At 47.7% G+C, this 21,803-nt stretch overlaps 2 protein-coding genes across 2 annotated transcripts in view; both read right to left on the reverse strand.

Moving 5' to 3' along the window:
• The window catches only part of UBAC1 (UBA domain containing 1), a 287,889-nt gene that overhangs the window by 97,875 nt on the left and 168,211 nt on the right, over positions 1 to 21,803 (reverse strand). The window lies entirely within an intron of this gene.
• Positions 1 to 21,803, reverse strand: part of NACC2 (NACC family member 2) — a 52,317-nt gene that overhangs the window by 25,659 nt on the left and 4,855 nt on the right. The gene's annotated exons all lie outside the window — the stretch shown is intronic.

Here is a 21,803-nt window from a genome sequence, read left to right on the forward strand (position 1 = left end):
CTCGGCCTCCCAAAGTGCAGGGATTACAGGCGTGAGCCACTGCGCCCGGCCTTTTTTTTTTGTATTTTTTAGTAGAGACAGGGTTTCACCGTGTTAGCCAGGATGGTCTTGATCTCCTGCCCTCGTGATCCGCCCGTCTCGGCCTCCTAAAGTGCTGGGATTACAGGCTTCAGCCACCGCGCCTGGCCATGCTTAGAGATTTTAACACACCATGTCCATAACCAACACAAGAAGATAAAAACACATCTGAAAGAATATACATTTGCCTTCCTTATCAGTACCACTTATGCTGTTTCTTTTCAGTGCATATGGAGCATATACAGGGGCACAGGGAAGGTCTCAACAAACACCAGAGGAACAAACTAGGCTGAGTGCGTTCTATTCCACTGGAAATTTAATTCAGGATTCATAACAAAAAAGATGACCAGAAAATCCAAAAAGGTTTATAAATTAAGCAGTACACTGCTACACAGCATAAGGGCAAAAGGGGGAAAAAAATCACAATTCGCTAGAAAATACTTTTATCTGAATGATAATGAAAATCTGACATATGAAAATGTGTTAGAATTAAGCAGCGCTGATCAGGAAGTACAGAACCCTAAGTGCTTTACTTTAAAAGGCTGAGGTATCCATGATCTACAGATCTCTCTCAGAAACTAGGAAAAGAATAGCAAAGTAAACACAAAGGAAGTAGAGAGAAACTGAAATAAAAAAAATATAAATACATCCATAACAGAAAAAATCCAGAAGTTGGTTCTTTGAAAAGACAAATATAATGGAAACTCGCTAGCAAGTCTGACCGAAGAGAAGAAGAGAAAAGACAAAAATTGACATCGGCCGGGTGTGGTGGCTCACACCTGTAATCCCAGCACTTTGGGAGGCCAAGGTGGGTGGATCACTTGCGGTCAGGAGTTTGAGACCAGCCTGGCCAACGTGGTGAAACCCCATCTCTACTAAAAATACAAACATTAGCTGGGCATAATGGCGGGTGCCTGTAATCCCAGCTACTTGGGAGGAGGCTGAGTGGCAGGAGCCACTCCAGCCTGAGTGACAGAGAGAAACTCCATCTCCAAAAAAAAAAAAAAAAAAAAAAAAAGACAACATCGAGAACACTCCATTACATAACAGGTTCTACAGAACGGGGTTGGCAAACTTCTACTGGAAGGGCTGCAGAGTAAATACTTCAGGTAGGCTGACCACATGTACTTTCTGTCACGTCTTTTGCTTTAGCTGCCTTTTTTTTTTTTTTTTTTTTTTTTTTTTTTTTACACAGGGTCTCTCTCTGTCACCCAGGCTGGAGCACAGCGGTGCAAGCTCAGCTTACTGCAACTCTGCCTCTCAGGTTCAAGTGATTCTTCTGCCTCAGCCTCCTGGGTAGCTGTGACTACAGGTGACAGCAGTGGTAGCACATCTGGATCGGCCACTGCCATGACGCCAGCTGTAGTGGGTAAGGCGTGGCCAGGGCTGCACCCTCCACGGAGCTGACAGGAGCCGGAACAGGTAGAAACCCTGCCCACGTCCAAGTTGGAGGGGTGGGAGTTCCACCCTCCCAGGCACAGTCGCAGTTGCCCAGCTATGGCCGCAGACCTGAGCATCTCTGCACTCTTGGGGGCCTGGGAAGCCCCCTGCCCACACAGGCTCCGAAGTGCCTGCTCCTGCTGCCTGGCCTTGTCCCTGCTTTCAGGACCTGCTCTGATTTTGGAGCAAAGCTGTGGCTTTTAGCCCAGGCACTGTCACGACCTGGCCGGGTGCACACGCGCTCAGGGCAGTGCTGACACGCCACGTCCCTGCTGCCTTGGCCCCCTCTGGACGTTGGGCACCATCAAGCACAAGAGGGAGGCCGAAGAGGGGGCTAAGGGTGGCTCGGTTTTGGCCTGAAGGCACCCCTCAGCACGAACAGCCTGGGTGTGTGTGACCACCATGGACAGCAGGTTAATGGTGGCAGGAGGCAGACAGGCTCCTGGATGGAAAGGGGTGGGTGCCTGGTAAGCCCTACCTTCAAGCCAGGGATGGCCTGAAGCCCAGGGCCCAGGCTGTCAGTTCCACAGACCAGAGTGAGAACTTATGGCGACTTTTCCAGGCCCACTCATGGCCGCCCATGGACAAATCGGCATGCATGTCCTCCCCTCTGAAGGCCATAAAAACCCCAGACTCAGCCAGACTTGGGCAGACAATGGGATGGCCTACCTGTGGAGAGGAGCTACCTACTGTGGGTCTCCTCTCAGCTGACAGCTGAGCAGATGTTGAGGAGACCTGCCTGCAGAGAGGAGCTACCCACTCCAGGGTCTCCTTGAGTGCTGTACTGTCCCTCAATAAAGCATCTCTTCACTTTACTCGACCTCCAGTTGTCTGCGTACTTCATTCTTCCTGGATGCAGAACAAGAACTTGGGACCTGCCAAATGGCAGGATTAAAAGAGATGCAAGAGCTGTAACACAAACAGGGCTGAAACATGCCCCTTACTCACCACATTGAGAGCAATGAGGAGAGAAGAGTTGCAGCTCTTTGGGGATCCCAGACCCAGGAGGTTCACGAGTCAGGGCTGTGACACCCTCTTTGGAGCTCTCCAGTTCCTGGCATCTCCAAGCTTCCAGGTGCCACCATGTTTCCCAGGGTCAATAGAAGCTGCTTGAGGTATGCCCGGTCCAGCTGCAGGTTTGCAGGGAGCCAACACCTGTGCCGGTGCCTGGAGCTGCCCACCCCACCACAGGCAGTGTCCCTGGCTGTGCACAGTGGCTGGGCCTGGCGCTTGCTCCCTCACATACCCCTTGCTGCTCTGTTCCTGGCTCGCCTTCGGAGGTGTGGGATCCGGGCCGGTAGTGCGAGCCTAGCACAGCCTGCCAGGCCAAATGGGTGGAATGAGCCCAGCAGGCACGAGCAAAACTCGGGTAAAGGCACCACCGGCCACAGAGGTTTCTGGCTGGTGAAGTGACATCCCAAGGATCCCATGACACACACTGTGCCTGGCTAAATTTCGTAATTTTAGTAGAGACGGGGTTTCACCATGTTGACCAGGCTGGTCTTGAACTCCTGACCTCAAGTGATCCACCCGCCTCAGCCTCCCAAAGTGCTGGGATTACAGGCGTGAGGCACCGTGCCTGGCCCTTCCTTGCTTTTTAAAAGGAATCCTTTAAAAATATACACCCCATCCTTAGTTTGCGGGTTGTAGAGAAACAGGACACGGGACAGATCCGCCACAGTCAGAAGAGGCTCATCCCTGCTGCAGACATTCAGAAGATCTCAGAGAGGGTACTGGAACAATTTCCTGTCAATACATCTGTACATTAACACTTGAGACAGGATTCTCGCTCTGTCACCCAGGTTGGAGTGCAGTGGTGTCATCTCAGCTCACTACAGCCTGCGCCTTCCAGGTTCACGAGATCCTCCCACCTCAGCCTCCTGAGTAGCCGGGACCACAGGCAATACACCGCCATGCCTGGCTAACTTTTTGTATTTTTGGTAGAGATGGGGTTTTGCCATGTTGCCCAGGCTGGTCTTGAACTCCTGAGTTCAAGTGATCTGCCTACCTCAGCCTCCCAAAGTGCTGGGATTACAGGAGTGAGCCACCACACCCGGGCAATATATCTCACCTTTAGATGGAGCCAATGAACTTCTAGAAATATACAACTTACCAAAGCTGACACAAGAGGAAATAGATAATGTGAACTATTCCTGCAGCTACTCAAGAAAATGAAGCTAAATAAATATCTCCCTACAAAGAACTCCAGACCAAAATGACTTTGCCTATGACATTTTTTCAAATGTTTAAGAATGAAATAGTACAGAGTTATACAAACTGTTCCAGATCATTAAAGATAAGGAAGTAATTCTCAATTCATTTAATGAGGTCAGATAATCTTGATATCAAAACACAGGACTTTGGGAAGGTAAAGCGATGAGAACGTTGGTATCAATGTTAGTGCCTTTCCCTCTCTTTTACTCCACAGCCTCCTTTCTTTCTCTTTCAATCATTCACTCATTCACTCATTCATTCATTCATTCTGAGATAGAGTCTCGCTCCATCACCCAGGCTGGAGTGCAGTGGCATGATCTCGGCTCGCTGCAACCTCTGTCTCCCGAGTTCAAGCAATTCTCGTGCTTCAGCCTCCTGAGTAGCTGGGATTACAGGCGTGCGTCACCACGCCAGGTTAATCTTTGTATTTTTAGTAGAGATGGGGTTTCACCATGTTGGCCAGGCTGGTCTCGTACTCCTGAACTCAAGTGATCCACCTGCCTCAGCCTCCTAAAGTGCTAGGATTACAGGTGTGAGTCACTGTGCCCGGTCCATGGCCCCATTTTAAAACATAGAAAAAAGAACAAGAGGCCGGACGTGGTGGCTCAAGCCTGTAATCCCAGCACTTTGGGAGGCCGAGATGGGCGGATCACGAGGTCAGGCGATCGAGACCATCCTGGCTAATACGGTGAAACCCCGTCTCTACTAAAAAATACAAAAAACTAGCCGGGCGAGGTGGTGGGCACCTGTAGTCCCAGCTACTCGGGAGGCTGAGGCAGGAGAATGGAGTGAATCTGGGAGGCGGAGCTTGCAGTGAGCTGAGATCCGGCCACTGCACTCCAGCCTGGGCAACACAGCGAGACTCTGTCTCAAAAAAAAAAAAAAAGAAAAAAGAACAAGAAAACATAGAACTTTTCCTTAAAGGAAAATTAGAGGGCAATCTCTCGTGAACATGGCAACACAAATCCTAAAGAACATATTAGCAAATAAGAAATGTATGATCTCATCCCACACAGCTAGTGGCCACTCATGGAACTGATTTAACCCACATGGCTTTTACTGCTGCCTCCAGGCCCTGGCTCTGTACTCCCACCTCCTCTAACTGTGAGGTTTTGGCATCTGCACCAACACCCACAGTTGATGTGTACGGGCACGGGCAGCTCTTCAACAGCTTTCCTGATGTTCAGGCCTGGTGCTCTGCATAAATGAACGGGGGGGTGGGGGTGGGGGCAAGGGGCGTCCTCTGCAGCACCCTGGGTGCCCAGGGTAAATGAATAGGGGGCAAGGGGCATCCTCTGCAGCACCCCCGGTCCTCACTGCCCAGGTTTGGCCACAGAAGGCACGATTTCCCTCCTGCTGGACTCCTGGAATCCCACCGGCCTTTTCTGTCTGAGGCTCTGTGCAGGACTCTAACACTGAGGAGGATCCATGGCTCCGGAGAGCCGTCCAAAAGGAGGGGAAAGAATATTAGCAAGCTGCATCCAGAGGAATGTGTAACAGAAGGCTGCCACAGCACAACTAGGATGCATTTATTCCAGGAATAGGAAGTTATTTCAATATTTGGAAAAGCAGTCAATGCAACTAAGCACATTAACAGAGCAGAAGAGGAAAACCACAGGACTGTTACAAATGCTTAGAGAAAGCTTTTGTTACAATGCAACACTTACTAGGAAAAAAAAACCCTCTTAACCTAGGAAATGAAATAAATTTCCTTAATCTGATAAAATGTATCACAGTAAGGCCTAAAGCAAATATCCTACTTAAAGAGGAACAGTGAAAGCTTTTCCTGAGTTGAGAAATGAGACAGGGATATGTAAGAAGTTCTGGCCAATGAGTCAACAAAGGAAACAAAGAGGTTAAAATTAGAAATAAAGAAATTGTGGTTATGAGCAGATGACATGTCTGTATCCAAAACAGGCTGGGCCTAGTGGCTGATGCCAGTAATCCCAGCAGTTCGGGAGGCCGAGGCGGGCGAATCACTTGAGATCAGGAGTTCCAGACCAGCCCGTCCAACATGGTGAAACCCATCTCTACTAAAAATACAAAAATTAGGCTGGGCACGGTGGCTTGTGGCTCACGCCTGTAATCCTACCACTTTGGGAGGCTGAGGCGGGTGGATCACTAGACTAGCCTGGCCAACATGGCAAAACTCCATCTCTGTAACCCCGTCTCTATTAAAAATAACAAAAAAATCACCCAGGCATGGTGGCAGGCGCCTGTAATCCCAGCTACTCGGGAGGCTGAGGCAGGAGAATCACTAGAACTCTGGAGGCAGAGGTTGCCGTGAACCGAGATCACACCGCTGAACTCCAGCCTGGGCAACAGAGCAAAACTTCGTCTCGAAAAAAATAAAATAAGTTGGGCATGGTAGCACACATCTGTAATTCCAGCTACTTGGGAGGCTGAGGTAGGAGAATCACTTGAGCCCAGGAGGCAGAGGCTGCAGTGAGCCAAGATTGTGCCACTGCACTCCATCCGGCCTGGGTGACAGGAGTGAGACCCTGTCTCAAAAATAAAATAAAATAAAATAAAATAAAATAAAATAAAATAACAAAATTCAAAATAACCTGCAGGTAGACTCTCAGAGTAAATCAGTGAGTTAGCAAAGTGAGCAGACTTCAAAGATAATCCAATTTGTTTCTACATATTAGTAACAAACATGAAAAAAAGAAAGTTAAGTACTATGTAATTCAAATTAAAAAATGAACTTCTAGCCGGGCGCGGTGACTCACGTCTGTAATCCCCGCACTTTGGGAGGCCAAGGTGGGCGGACATCTGAGGTCAGGAGTTCAAGACCAGCCCAGACAAAACGGTAAAATCCCGTTTCTACTAAAAATACAAAAATTATCCAGGTGTGATGGTGGGCGCCTGCAATCCCAGCTACTCGGGAGGCTGAGGCAGGAGAATCACTTGAATTCAGGAGTTGGAGGTTGGAGTGAGCAGAGATCTGCCAATGTACTTCAGCCCAGGTGACAGAGCGAGACTCTCAAAAAAAAAAAAAAAAAAGAATTTCTAGGAATAAATCTTTTTAAAAAAAGATGTGTAGAGAACTACAAAATATTCTAAGAAAAATGGGGACAGACATAAACAGAAGGATACACCATGCCCATGGACTGGAAGACCCAATATGGTAAAAATGTCAGGTCACCCCGCATCAGTCAACAGAACCAATGAAATCCTAATCAAATTCCAGCAGGGGTGTGAGGGTGTGTGTGTGTGTGTGTGTGTGTGTGTGTGTGTGTGTGTGTGTGTGTGTGTGTGTGATATTTGGTAATCTACTTCTGAAAAGCATATGAAAATGCAAAAAATAGGGAGGCCGTGTGTGTGTGTGTGTGTGTGTGTGTGTGTGTGTGTGTGATATTTGGTAATCTACTTCTGAAAAGCATATGAAAATGCAAAAAATAGGGAGGCCGAGACGGGCGGATCACGAGGTCAGGAGATTGAGACCATCCTGGCTAACACGGTGAAACACCGTCTCTACTAAAAATACAAGAAAATTAGCCAGGCGTGGTGGCGGGTGCCTGTAGTCCCAGCTACTCGGGAGGCTGAGACAGGAGAATGGCGTAAACCCAGGAGGCGGAGCTTGCAGTGAGCTGAGATCTGGCCACTGCACCCCAGACTGGGCGACAGAGCCAGACTCCGTCTCAAAAAAAAAAAAAAAAAAAATGCAAAAAATAGCCAAGGCAAGACAAATCATAAGGAACTAAAACTTGAAACAGTTAGAGAAAATATTTAGAAAGATTTAGAAAAAAAATTGTAAAAACATGTACTGCCATAGGGAAAAACAGAGAGATCAAGGGTATAGAACAGAGTTCAAATACAAACACACACATTTTACAGACACCTCATACACAGCAAAGGGCCCCTGCAGGCCAGCGGTGGAAAAGACCTTCTCGGTGAGAACGTAGGTCAACTGGAAAGTAAAACGGGAACAAGTGAGTTCTGAGCCCTGGATCGCACCACACACAAAAATCCATGCCAGAGATACTACAGACCTGAAAGTCTTTAATAATAAATCATAAGAGAGTCCGAATCTTGACTATCAGGAAAGAAAAATAGGAAGAGAAAAAGAAACAAGGAAAGGAGGAAGGTCAGGAAGAACCCTGGAGTGTTGGTTGCTTTGGGGAGTATCAGTATGAACCCACAATTCTTAAATATATAAATTCCCAGCTCTGACTGCTAAAAGGCTATAAAAACAAAAACATTTAGTGGCAGTAGACAAATCTAGCAGAAACATCCTGATTTCTAAATTCCCCACTACAGGAGAAATAACTGATTCTAGGGCTAGGGACCAGAGAGTCTAGGATGAGCCTGGAATATTTTGCCGAACAAGACAGCAAGAAAATGCTCTAAAGGCCGGGCGCGGTGGCTCAAGCCTGTAATCTGTAATCCCAGCACTTTGGGATGCTGAGACGGGCGGATCACGAGGTCAGGAGATCGAGACCATCCTGGCTAACATGGTGAAACCCCGTCTCTACTAAAAAAAAAAAATACAAAAAACTAGCCGGGCGTGGTGGCAGGAGCCTGTAGTCCCAGCTACTCGGGAGGCTGAGGCAGGAGAATGGCGTAAACCCAGGAGGCGGAGCTTGCAGTGAGCCGAGATCGTACCACTGCACTCCAGCCTAGGCGACAAAGCGAGACTCCGTCTCAAAAAAAACAAAAAACAAAAAACCCACAACTCTATACTGATAGTAAACAAATAGTAACCTAACTAGTAAATATGGGAGCTGTGGAGTGAGAAATAATCATAATTGGGGGTCAGGCACAGTGGCTCACGCCTGTAATCCCAGCACTTTGGGAGGCACTGGCGGGCAGATTACCTGAGGTCAGGAGTTTAAGATCAGCCTGGTCAACATGTCGAAACCCCATCTCTACAAAAAATACAAACAGGCCGGGCGCGGTGGCTCAAGCCTGTAATCCCAGCACTTTGGGAGGCCGAGACAGGCGGATCACGAGATCAGGAGATCAAGAGATCAAGACCATCCTGGCTCACACGGTGAAACCCCGTCTCTACTAAAAAATACAAAAAAACTAGCTGGGCGAGGTGGCAGGCGCCTGTAGTCCCAGCTACTCGGGAGGCTGAGGCAGGAGAATGGCGTGAACCCAGGAGGCGGAGCTTGCAGTGAGCTGAGATCCGGCCACTGCACTCCAGCCTGGGCGACAGAGCGAGACTCCGTCTCAAAAAAAAAAAAAAAAAAAAATACAAACATTAGCCAGGCGTGGTGGTGGGTGCCTGTAATCCCAGCTACTTGGGAGGCTGAGGCAGGAGAATCACTTGAACCCGGGACGCAGAAGTTGCAGTGAGCTGATACCACGCCACTGCACTCCAGCCTGGGTGACAGAGCGAGACTCCATCTCAAAAACAAAACAAAACCCAATCCTATCTGCACCCATCAGAGCAGTACCTGACCCAGGCAGGAATCATCAATAAATACTAGAATTAATAGATAGAAGGCTGAGGACACACAGGATATTTACACAGCCTCTTCTCACAAAGGGGAGAACAGTGACCACCTGGCAGAGACCACCTGCACCAAACCATCAAAGGAACATCACCAATATTGAGCCAAAGTGGTGTCACATGACTCCTATGACGCACTGAGAAGGTTTTGCTGCTGTGAACTGCAGCCAAAACGCACAACCTGACCCCAATCCTGAGATGAAACCTGACAAACCTAAAGAGAGGGATATTCTACAAAATAATGAACTGTGCTTTCCAAAAGATCAGTGTCAAAAAAGATAGAGGCTGAGAAACTATTCTAGAGAATAAAGGGATGAAAGAGAAGAACCACAAAATGCAATGTGTGATTCTGGATTAAATACCACATCAGGGAAAAAACCATTGCTCTAAAGCACAATATTGAGACAACCGGGAAAATGTACAGTCTGTAGTTACATGAGGATGATGTATTGAGATAACATTTCTTGAATTTTGCACAGCGTATTGTCGTTATGTAAGAGAATACCCCTGTCTGTAAAAAACAACAACAACAAAAAAAAACAGTTCAGCCTTTTGATGTAAAGGGCATAATATCTGCAACTTACTTTCAAATGATTTAGTGAAAAACCTCTACGTGTAAAAAGAATGACAGAACAGACGTGGTAAGTTCCTACCAATTGTGAAGGGGATACAGAAGTTCTCTGTACTTACAACTTTCCTGCAAGTTTAAAATGATTTCAAAACAAAGTGTGTTTTTTGTTTTTTTACAAACATAGAGAGCATCATCATGATCCTGAGGGGGGAACAAATTTCTCTAAATAGGATATAAAGGCCGGGCGCGGTGGCTCAAGCCTGTAATCCCAGCACTTTGGGAGGCCGAGACGGGCGGATCACGAGGTCAGGAGATCGAGAGACGATCCCGGCTAACACGGTGAAACCCCATCTCTACTAAAAAATACAAAAAAATAGCCGGGCGAGGTGGCGGGCGCCTGTAGTCCCAGCTACTTGGGAGGCTGAGGCAGGAGAATGGCGTAAACCCGGGAGGCGGAGCTTGCAGTGAGCTGAGATCCGGCCACTGCACTCCAGCCTGGGTGACAGAGCAAGACTCCGTCTCAAAAAAAAAAAAAAAAAAAAAAAAGGATATAAAAACTGCTATTGTACAAAAAGTTTGATAAACTTCACTATAAAAAATTATATTAAGAAAACGGAAAGCTGCACAGTGGGAGAAGCTACTTACGTGTCTGACAAAGGATGTCAATTCACAGCGCAGAATGCACACAGTGGCAAGAGAGGGACAGATAACTCACTCTATGAGGAACTGGGGCAAAATATTTAAATAGGCACTTCACAAAGGAGGATGTCCACGTGGCTGATACGCCTATGAGGATGTGCCCAACATCATGACTCATTATTGAAATTCTACCTAACACCACCGTGAGAGAATCAAGGACGGCAACTTGGAGATGCTCAACAATGCAACAACTACAATGTCCAGCATCTATTAAAAAAACAAACAAGTGAAGGCCGGGCGCGGTGGCTCACGCCTGTAATCCCAACACTTTGGAGGGCCGAGGCGGCCAGATCACAAGGTCAGGAGATCGAGACCATCCTGACTAACACGGTGAAACCCCGTCTCTACTAAAAATACAAAAAACTGGCCGGGCGAGGTGGCAGGCGCCTGTAGTCCCAGCTACTCGGGAGGCTGAGGCAGGAGAATGGTGTAAACCCAGGAGGTGGAGCTTGCAGTGAGCTGAGATCTGGCCACTGTACCCCAGCCTGGGCGACAGAGCCAGACTCCGTCTTAAAAAAAAAAAAAAAAAAAAAAAAAGTGAGAAACCACAGAAAGATCACCCTTAAAGAGAAGAAAAATCAGTAAAAACAGAAACAGACCAAGAAATGACAAAATGCTGGCATTAGTTGATAAAGGTTATTTTATATATACATACACACACACATAGATACATATATATACACAAACACATACATCTATACATATACACACACACATATATACACACGTGTATTAGCTGACAACTGGCTATTATAAACATGATCAGAGCATTATAAAACAAAACAGGAACTCAATAAGGGGAGAAATGAAAAGTATAAAAAAAGAACAAAACAGAACTTTAGAAAAGAAAGCCCTTGAGCATGAAGAAACCACAGCAGAGATTACTCAGCTGAAAGTCTATGGAAGAAAAAGTCTAAATAATAATCAGAACCTCAGTGACAAAAACATACATTTAGTTTAACTTCTAGAGGGTAAGGGGCAGAAGAATATTTGAAGAAACAATAATTTTTAAAATCCCAAATTTGATTTTTTAAAAAAGTATAAATGCACATGTTCAACAAATCCTAAGCAGAATAAATACAAAGCAACACAAAGGCATACAACAGTCAAATTGCTGCAAACATGAGATAAAAGCAGCCTGAAAAGAAAACACAATAAACACAGAAGAAGATAGATAAGGATGACTGTGATTTCCCAGGCAATTCAGAAGACAAAGAATATGACATCCTTAAAGTACTGAAAGCAAAAAGAAACCCTGTCAACCTAGAATTCTATATGCAGCAAAAGTTTCCTTGAAAAGTGAAAGTGACAATAAATTACACGAAGAAAGCTGATGCCTTTTATTGTATGTAAGGTATACCTTACTTAGGCAGATATTTTTATATAAAGTTTTTTCTTTTTTTTGAGATGGAATCTCACTCTGCTGCCCAGGCTGGAGTGCAGTGGTGCAACCTCAGCTCATTGCAACCTCTGCCTCCCGGGTTCAAGCAATTCTCCTGCCTCAGTCTCCCGAATAGCTGGGACTACAGGCCCACACCACCACGCCTGGCTAATTTTTGTATTCCATTGTATGGCCACACCACAGTTTGTGTACTCATTAGTAATTATGAACTAAGCTGCCATGAACATGTGCACATGTGATTTTGTATGCACTTAAGTTTTCTTTTTTTTTTTTTTTGAGACAGAGTCTGGTTCTGTCACTCAGGCTGGAGTGCAGTGGCACAATCTCGGCTCATTGCAACCTCTGCCTCCCAGGTTCAAGCAATTCTCCTGCCTCAGCCTCCCAAGTAGCTGGGATTACAGGCACCCGCCACCACACCAGGCTAATTTTTTGTATTTTTAGTAGAGATGGGGTTTCACCATGTTGGCCAGGCTGGTCTCGATCTCCTGACCTCAGGTGACCCACCTACCTCGGCTTCCCAAAGTGCTGGGATTATAGGCATGAACTCCCGTGCCTGGCCAAGCTTTCATTTCTATTGGGTCAATTAACCTAAAGAGTAGGACTGAAGGTCATATGGTTTAAAAAAAAAAAATGAAAACTGAAGTGCATACAAAATCAGGTATGCACATGTTCATGGCAACTTAATTCATAATCACTAAAAACCTAATGTCCTTTAACCGGTGAATGCATACAGAAATTGTGGTGTGGCCATACAATGGAATACTACTTACTCAGCAACAAAAAGCATGAAATGTTAACACATGTGAATCTCTAATGCATTCAGATCCAAGAGGCCACGTAACTGTACACAACGCCATCTATAAGCCAGGAAACAGATTAGTGGTGGTCGGGAGTCAGGGGAAGCTGGGGAGAAATGACCACAAAGGGGCAGGATGAGTTTAGAGTGATGAGATTGTTCTGTATCTCGACCAGGGAGGTGACTACAGAACTATAAGATTTTTTTTTTTTTTTTGAGATGGAGTCTCACTCTGTCGCCCAGGCTGGAGTGCAGTGGCTCAATCTCGGCTCACTGCAAGCTCCACCTCCTGGGTTCACGTCATTCTCTTGCCTCAGCCTCCCGAGTAGCTCCGACTACAGGCACCTGCCACCGCACCTGGCTAATTTTTTGTATTTTTAGTAGAGACAGGGTTTCACTGTGTTAGCCAGGATGGTCTTGATCTCCTGACCTCGTGATCCACCCACCTTGGCCTCCCAAAGTGCTGGGATTACAGGCTTGAGCCACCGCGCCCAGCCTATATGCATTTTTTTTTAAACACCAGGCTGGGCGTGATGGCTCATGCCTATAATCTCAGCACTTTGGGAGGCGAAGGCAGGTGGATTGCTTGAGCCCAGGAGTTCCAGATCAGCCTGGGCAATGTGCTGAAATCTTGTCTCTACAAAAAAAATCCATGAAAATTAGCTGAGTGTGGTGGCATGTGCCTGTAGTCTTGGCCACTCAAGAGGCTGAGATGGGAGGATGGCTTGAGCCCGGGAGGCAGAGAGTATAGTGAGCTGAGATCGTGCCACTGCATTCCAGCCTGGGTGACAGAGTGAGATCCTGTCTCAAAAAGTAATAATAATATAAATTATTTTGAACCTCCGAATTGTACACCAAAGAGTAAATGTTACAATATGTAAAATTTTAAAGTTATTAAAAATGGAAAAAGGTTATTTTATGGTAAAAATAATATCAGGCTTATAGCATATGAAGAAGTAAAGTGTAGGACAACATTAGCACAAAGGACTGGGGAGGAGGAACATGAGAAGACACTGTTTTAAGAGTCTTAAGTTATGCATGAGGGGTGTCGCACAACTGAGGAGGTGGGCTGAGGTACATGAGAGATGCTACCGTGTGGTCTAGAGCAATCGCTAAACAACTGAAGCAGAAGCAGAAATAGCTAGTAAGCAGGTGTGGACCTGAACACGAACACTGGATCATATTCAACAGAGAAACATGCAGGGAAGGAGAAAAGGTAAATGAACAAATTGCAAGAGGGCAGACGTACACCTAAAGCCACTGAAAATTACATCAAATGTAAATGGTCCAAAGATCCCAAATAAAAGGCAGATTGTTAGACTGCATAAAAATGCAAATCCCAACCATACGCCGTCTCTAAAAAATACACTTTAAGACACAGGTAGGTTAAAAGTAATAGGACAAAAAGAGCCAAAACCATGCAAATACTAAATATAAGAAAGCCGAAATGCTATGGTAATACCAAAGTAGACTTCAGAGATGGATAAATGACATGAAAGACCATTACTATGACTAGAACAAGATAAAAGAGAAAATCCTAATAGTTCTATGCCTAAAGTAATATTGCTAATTAAAGTCAATTGTAATTGGTAAGAATGCTGCTAATTACAGTAAATTGGTAATTAAAAGCTTTCCCACAATTAACAACAGCAACAAACCCGAGGCCCAAGGGGCTTCACTGGTAAGACAAGTGTATCAAACGCTTCAACAATGTCAAGCTTACATCAACTCTTTGAAAAAATAAAGGAGAAGGGAATGTAAAGCCTACACAGATACCAAAACCAGACAAAGACATTAGAGGAAAATTACAGATCAATAACCTTCATGAACATAAATGCAAAATTCCTTGAGAAAATATCAGCGAGTTGAATCTAGCAATATATGTACAAACTGTAACACAAAATGACCAAGTGAGGTTTATCGCAGGAATGCAAGGGTGGTTCAATACTGGAACAGTAACTGAAGGAATACACCATATGAACAAAATTAAGGACACCTACAAAATTACTTGCATAGATAGAAACTTCCACAAATTGATCAAATGCAGCCATGAAAAACCTACAGGTGACATCACATGTAACAAAGAAAGGCTGACTGTCCCCCCCCGAGAGAGAGCATGGCAAACATGTCTGCTCTCACTACTTCCACTCAATCTGGAGTGGAGATCCAGAAACACAAGGCATGAAAACTGGAAAGGATGCAGTAAAACTGTCATTATTCACAAACAGGATGATGGCCTACGTAGGAAATGCCAAGGAATTTACAGAGAGCTATAAGAACTAATCACTAAAGGTAGCAAGGTTATAGAATACAAGGTCAGCATACAAAAAAATCAACTTTATTCCTATGTACTGACAATAAACAATTGGAAAATGAAATTATAAACAATATAATTCACAAACGCACCAAATTAAAACCAAACAGGAGAATGGAGAAATACATGCAAAAAATACATAACGTCAGCAATTCTACTCCTAGGTATGTAAGTAAACGTATGGAAAACACGCGTCTGTAAAGACTTGTACATGAATGCTCACAACCACATTATTCAAAATAGCCAACAAGTGGAAAAACTCCGAAAGTCCATCAACTACTGAACTGATAAATAAAATGTGGTATTATCCACACAGTGGAATCTGACTTTGCAAGAAAAAAGTGGCCGGGCGCAGTGGCTCACACCTGTAATCCCAACACTTTGGGAAGCCAAGGCAGGTAGATGGCTTGAGCCCAAGAGTTCAAGACCAGCCTGGGCAACATGGCAAAACCCTGTCTCTACAAAAATACAAAAAAATTAGCCGGGCGTGGTGGCGCATGCCTGTAGTTCCAGCTACTCTAGGGGCTGAGGCTAGAGGACTTCTTGACTCTGGGAGGCAGAGGCTGCAATGAGCAGAGATCGTGCCACTGCACTCCAGCCCGGGTGACAGAGTGAGAGTGAGACCCTGGAAAGAAAGGAAAGAAGGAAGGAAAGGAAGGAAGTAAGCAAGCGTTCTTGGCTGGGCACAGTGGCTCATGCCTGTAATCCCAGCACTTTGGGAGGCCAAGACAGGCAGATCACTTGAGGTCAGGAGTTCGAGACCAGGCTGGCCAATGTGGTGAAACCTCGTCTCTATTAAAAATACAAAAAAATCCGCTGCCACGGTGGCGGGCAACTGTAATCTCAGCTACTCAGCAGGCTGAGGCAGAAATCGCTTGAACCCAGGAGGTGGAGGTTGCAGTGAGCCAAGATCGCACCACTGCACTCGAGCCTGGGTAACAGAGCGAGACATGATCTGAGAAAAAATAAAGAAAGAAAGAAAAAATGAAGCATTGACATATTCTTCAACATGGGTGATTCCTGATGCCAAAAGAAAAAAGCCAGTCACAGTATATCATATGATTGCCCAGAACAGGAGTCTACACACAAAGTAGACTGGTGCTTGTCTAGGGCCGAAGAGAATACGGGGAAACAGAAATGTCTGCCAAATGGCATGGGGTTTCTTTGAGGGATGACAGGAATATTCTAAAATTGATTGTAGTGATGGCCACACAGATCTGAATATACAAAAAAAAAGAAACCACTGGATTATTACTTTAAATGGAGGAACAGTATGGCATGTGAATTATGTCCCAATAAAGCTGTTACATATATGAATGACATCCATATACTAAAAGCTACGAGAAATTACAGTGGCAAGAAATTGAAAGACATATTTTCTTCATGGGTTTCTTTTTTTTTTTTTTTTTTTTTGAGACGGAGTCTCACGCTGTCACCCAGGTTGGAGTGCAGTGGCGCGATCTCAGCTCACTGCAAGCTCCGCCTCCTGGGTTCACGCCATTCTCCTGCCTCAGCCTCCGAGTAGCTGGGACTACAGGCGCCCGCCACCGCGCCCGGCTAATTTTTTGTATTTTTAGTAGAGACGGGGTTTCACTGTGGTCTCGATCTCCTGACCTTGTGATCCGCCCGCCTCGGCCTCCCAAAGTGCTGGGATTATAGGCGTGAGCCACCGCGCCCGGCTCTTCATGGGTTTCTTAGAAGCCTCAGTATTGTTAAGAGGTCAGTTCTTCTCAAACTGATCCACATATTCAATGCAGCATCAATCAACATTTTAGTAATCTTTTAGTTAGAGATCAGCAAACAGCAAAGGACTATGATAATCCTTCAAAACAATTTCTTTCTTTCTTTTCTTTTTTTTTTGAGACAGAGTCTCACTCTGTGGCCCAGGCTGGAGTGGCACGATCTCGGCTCACTGTAACCTCTGCCTCCTGGGTTCAAGTGATTCTCTCACCTCAGTCTCCTCAGCAGCTGGGACTACAGATGCACGCCACCACACCGGCTAGTTTTTGTATTTTTAGTAGAGACGGGGTTTCACCATGTTGGCCAGGCTGGTCTCGAACCCCTGACCTCAGGTAATCTCCCCATCTCAGCCTCCCAAAGTGCTGGGATTACAGGTGTGAACCACCGCATCTGGCCCAAAACAATTTTCAATAAGAAAATGAAGTTGAAGACCTACGCCACCTGACTTTAAGACTTATTTACAGCTACAGTAATCCTGACAGTGGGATATTTGGCATAAGCATGGACACACAGATCAATGGAACCGAACAGAATCCAGAAATAGGCCTGCACGTACACAGTTGATTGATTCTTGTCAAAGGTGTGAAGGGAATTCAGCGGAGACCTGGTGCTGCAATGACTGGACGTCCACAGGGAAAGGAAATGAACCTTCCCGCTACCCGAGCCCTTCTGCAAAACTGAGCCCAACACGAACAGTCCACCAGAACATCAGAGCAAAAACTCTAAGACTTTCGCAAGAAAACACCCACACACAGACACACACACACAGACACACACACACACACACACACAGACGCACAGACGCACAGACACATACACAGACACACACACACAGACGCACATACACAGACACACATACACACACAGACACAGACACACACACACAGACGCACAGACACACACACACAGACACATACACACAGACGCACACAGACACACATACCCAGACACACACACACACACAGACACACACAGACGCACAGACACACACACACACAGACACATACGCACAGACGCACACACACACACACACACAGACGCACACACAGACACATACACAGACGCGCGCACACACACACACACGCACAGACACACACGCAGACACAGACGCACAGACACACACAGACACACAGACGCGCACACACACAGATGCACACGCACACACACAGACACATACGCACAGACACACGCAGACACAGACGCAGACACAGACACACACACAGACACACACACACAGACGCACAGACACATACAGACGCGCACAGACACACACACAGACACACACACAGATGCACACGCACACACACACAGACACATACGCAGACACACACGCAGACGCACAGACACACACAGACGCGCACACACACAGACGCACACACAGACGCGCACACACACACACCACACACACACAGAGACACATACACACAGACACACACACACAGACACATACACAGACGCACACAGACACGCGCACACACACATACACACAGACGCACAGACACACACAGACACACACACACGCACACAGACACACACACACAGACGCACATACACAGACACAGATGCACACAGACACACATACACACAGACACACACACACAGACACAGACACACACAGACACACACACAGTGTTGCCCCATCCCGGATGGGCAGGAATTCACACAGAGACACAGAATTTTAGGTAGACAAGGATTTCTCAAACAGGCTACAAAAAGCACTAGCCATAAAATACATTAATATATTGATCTTCATCAAAATTTAAAACTTCTGGCCTAAGAGTCACCATTACGATAATGAAAAGGCAGGTCGGACTAGGAGACAGTGCCTGCAATACACATATGTGAACTTACTTGCAAATTATATAGGAAACTCTTAAACTCCAATGTTTAAAAAACGGACAAAAGATCTGAAGACATACGTCACAATAAAAGTTATATGAAGTATCGCTTATTCAACCTGTAAAACATTCTCAGCATTATTGACCATCAGGGAAACGCAAATTGAAACGACAGCGGATGTCATTGCTATTTCACTCGCTAGGAAGGGCTGAAACGTTCAGGCTGACAGAGAACACCGGCTGCTGTAAGGGCGTGGGGTGCCTGCCGTTCTCACCGGCTGCTGGTGGGACCGCGGCCTCATGCAGCCCCTTGACATCATGCATTCAACCGCACGGCGAACAGAAACCATGACACACGGAAATAGACAGGATCTACTGCTGTACGGTTCCACGCACGAGGATCCTATGAGAAGCAAAAGGGCAGCAGGAGGCAGCAGGGTGGTGGTCCCGTGGGGCCAGGGTGGGGTGAACAACCCCACGCAAAGAACCCCAGGGTAACCCTCCACAAGAGGGAACTATTCTGTATCTTGATTGCAACATCGCCCTTGATCGTACAGCGAACTCACTGACGGCACACTTTACACAGAATACAAATACTTCTGGTTTTTCTTTTTGGTCGGGGACAGGGTCTCGCTCTGTCACCCAGGCTGGAGTGCAGCGGCGAAATCTCAGCTCAATGCAGCCTCTGCCTCCTGGTTCAAGTGATTCTCCTGCCTCAGCCTCCAGAGTAGCTGGACTACAGGCGTGCATTGCCACACCCAGCTAATTTTTGTATTTTTAGTAGAGACGGGGTTTCGCCACGTTGGCCAGGCTGCTCTTGAATTCCTGACCTTAAAAGATCTGCGGCCAGGCGCGGTGGCTCAAGCCTGTGGTCCCGGCACTTTGGGAGGCCGAGGCGGGTGGATCACGAGGTCAGGAGATCAAGACCATCCTGGCTGGCATGGTGAAACCCCGTCTCTACTAAAAATACAAAAAACTAGCCGGGCGTGGTGGCGGGCGCCTGTAGTCCCAGCTACTCGGAGGCTGAGGCAGGAGAATGGCGTGAACCTGGGAGGCGGAGCTTGCAGTGAGCCGAGATCGCGCCACTGCACTCCAGCCTGGGTGACACAGCGCGAGACTCCGTCTCAAAAAAAAAAAAAAAAAAAAAAAAAAAGAGATCCGCCCAGCTCAGCCTCCCAAAGTGCTAGGATTACAGGGGTTAGCCACCATGCACGGCCAATACAAACACTTCAACAAGGAAAAAAGGCGGGGAGGAGAGAACAATGGCCTAGACGGGCCGCACCACAGATGAGCCACGTGTACAGGATGCTGATGAAAGCTGCCACACGGTCCAGTGCGGTGGCTCCCACCTGTAACCTCAGCACTTTGGGAGGTTGAGGCATGAAGATTGCTTGAGCCCAGGAGTTTGAGACCAACCTGGATAAAACAGCGAGACCCTGTCTCTATAAATAATTACAAAATTAGCTGGGCATAGTGGCACACAACTGTGATCTCAGCTCCTCGGAAGGCCTGAGTTGCAGGGCTGTTGGCCCTTCAAAGCAAAAGGAACTCTTCACCCCCCACCCCTGCAGCCAACAGCACTCCTGGGTCTGCCCACCTCTGCTTGGGGCTTCCTCTTGGGCCCCATCCTGTCCAGGCCAGGGATGAAGGCACCCTCTGCTCCCTGGGTGGTGGTGGGGGGTGGGGGGTGGGGGGTGGGAGTGGCGCTCTAACAGTGTGGACGCCCCCTTCCCAGGCCACGAGGCAGCAGTGGGGGGAGGATGGTGCGATTTGCACACCTGGCAACCCCAAGTCCAGCCCCTCTTCCCGCTTCTCTCTGGGAACCCCAAACAACAGTCCTGAGTTTTGAGCTGCTGGTGGGAGCGGCCTCGGACACACAGCCCTGCCCCCAACCAGGCAGAAGTGCCTTCCGGATGGGTGATGGTGGTGGGTGGGTGGCTGCAACGGAGACCACCATAGCCAGCAGCCCTGGCCACCTGGGTTCTGTGGCCCAGGGATGGGAGTAGTCCACCCAAACCTGGGTGTTCAGCCAAGGGCTGGACGAGGTCAGCGCTGACCTTGCAAGTCACCCTGAAAAGGGTGGGGCCTGAAGCAGGCCTCTCCTGATGGGCAGAGCCAGGATGCCAGGATAGATGTGCTACTATGTGCCAGGACCCATGCCCAGTAGCATCTGTCCAGGGTCCAGGATGTGGGCAGCTGGGCTGAGGCTGGATGGGAGGGTCTCCCAGAGCCTGAGCAGTTCCAACTCTGCCTGTTTTGCCTGAGTTCAGGCCGCCCCATGGAAGTGGATACCGACCTTAGGGATGGGTGCCTGACCTTCATGCTCCGCAGAGAGGCACACAGGGGACACCGGGTGGACCCCAGAGAGGTAGAGGTAGGGGTAGGGGGGCAGAAGGGAAGGGGAAATGCACAGGGCCACCCGCTCACAGGCCCACAGGCCCTGCAGCCAGAGCTGTCCCCTCCCCAGAAAGGGTTACTGTCCTGGACACACAGGCCCTGTGGCCAGAGCTGTCCCCTGCTGGGAAAGGGTTACCGTGGAAGTGTGTGGCTGGTGTCAATACCCAGGCGTGGCTCTGTCTCCGCCAGCCACACAGAGTGACATCTACCAGCTGCAATTAAACATGTGCGGCCGGGCGCGGTGGCTCAAGCCTGTAATCCCAGCACTTTGGGAGGCCGAGACGGGCAGATCACGAGGTCAGGAGATCGAGACCATCCTGGCCGACACGGTGAAACCCCGTCTCTACTTAAAAAAAAAATACAGAAAACTAGCCGGGCGAGGTGGCGGGCGCCTGGAGGCTGAGGCAGGAGAATGGCGTAAACCCGGGAGGCGGAGCTTGCAGTGAGCCGAGATCTGGCCACTGCACTCCAGCCCGGGCGACAGAGCGAGACTCCGTCTCAAAAAAAAAAAAAAACATCTGCCCGCCCGAAGCCACTGCTGAGGGCGTGAAAAGGACGGCTAGGCGAGCCCCGTCAAGCACAGGAGCGGGTGCGGGTGCAGGTCCGGGCAGTCCCCTCCCCTTCAGAAGACAGGAGAGAAGCCCCAGCATGGCACTACCCCTTCCCTCGCTGTGCCCTCTTCGAGCTCCATTTCCCTGTCCCTGGACCTCAGTGGGCTGCCATGCCGCAGGTGCCTGTCTTCAGCTTGGGCGACAACGGCCACCCTCACCATGATGAAATAACCGCCAGGGCCCCGTGCCGTCCTCTGCCCTGGGGTGAAAGCAGCAGCCGTGTCCATCTCGGCTGCGCTGCA

This window comes from Macaca thibetana, chromosome 15, assembly GCF_024542745.1.
Source record: "Macaca thibetana thibetana isolate TM-01 chromosome 15, ASM2454274v1, whole genome shotgun sequence".
Taxonomy (NCBI): domain Eukaryota; kingdom Metazoa; phylum Chordata; class Mammalia; order Primates; family Cercopithecidae; genus Macaca; species Macaca thibetana.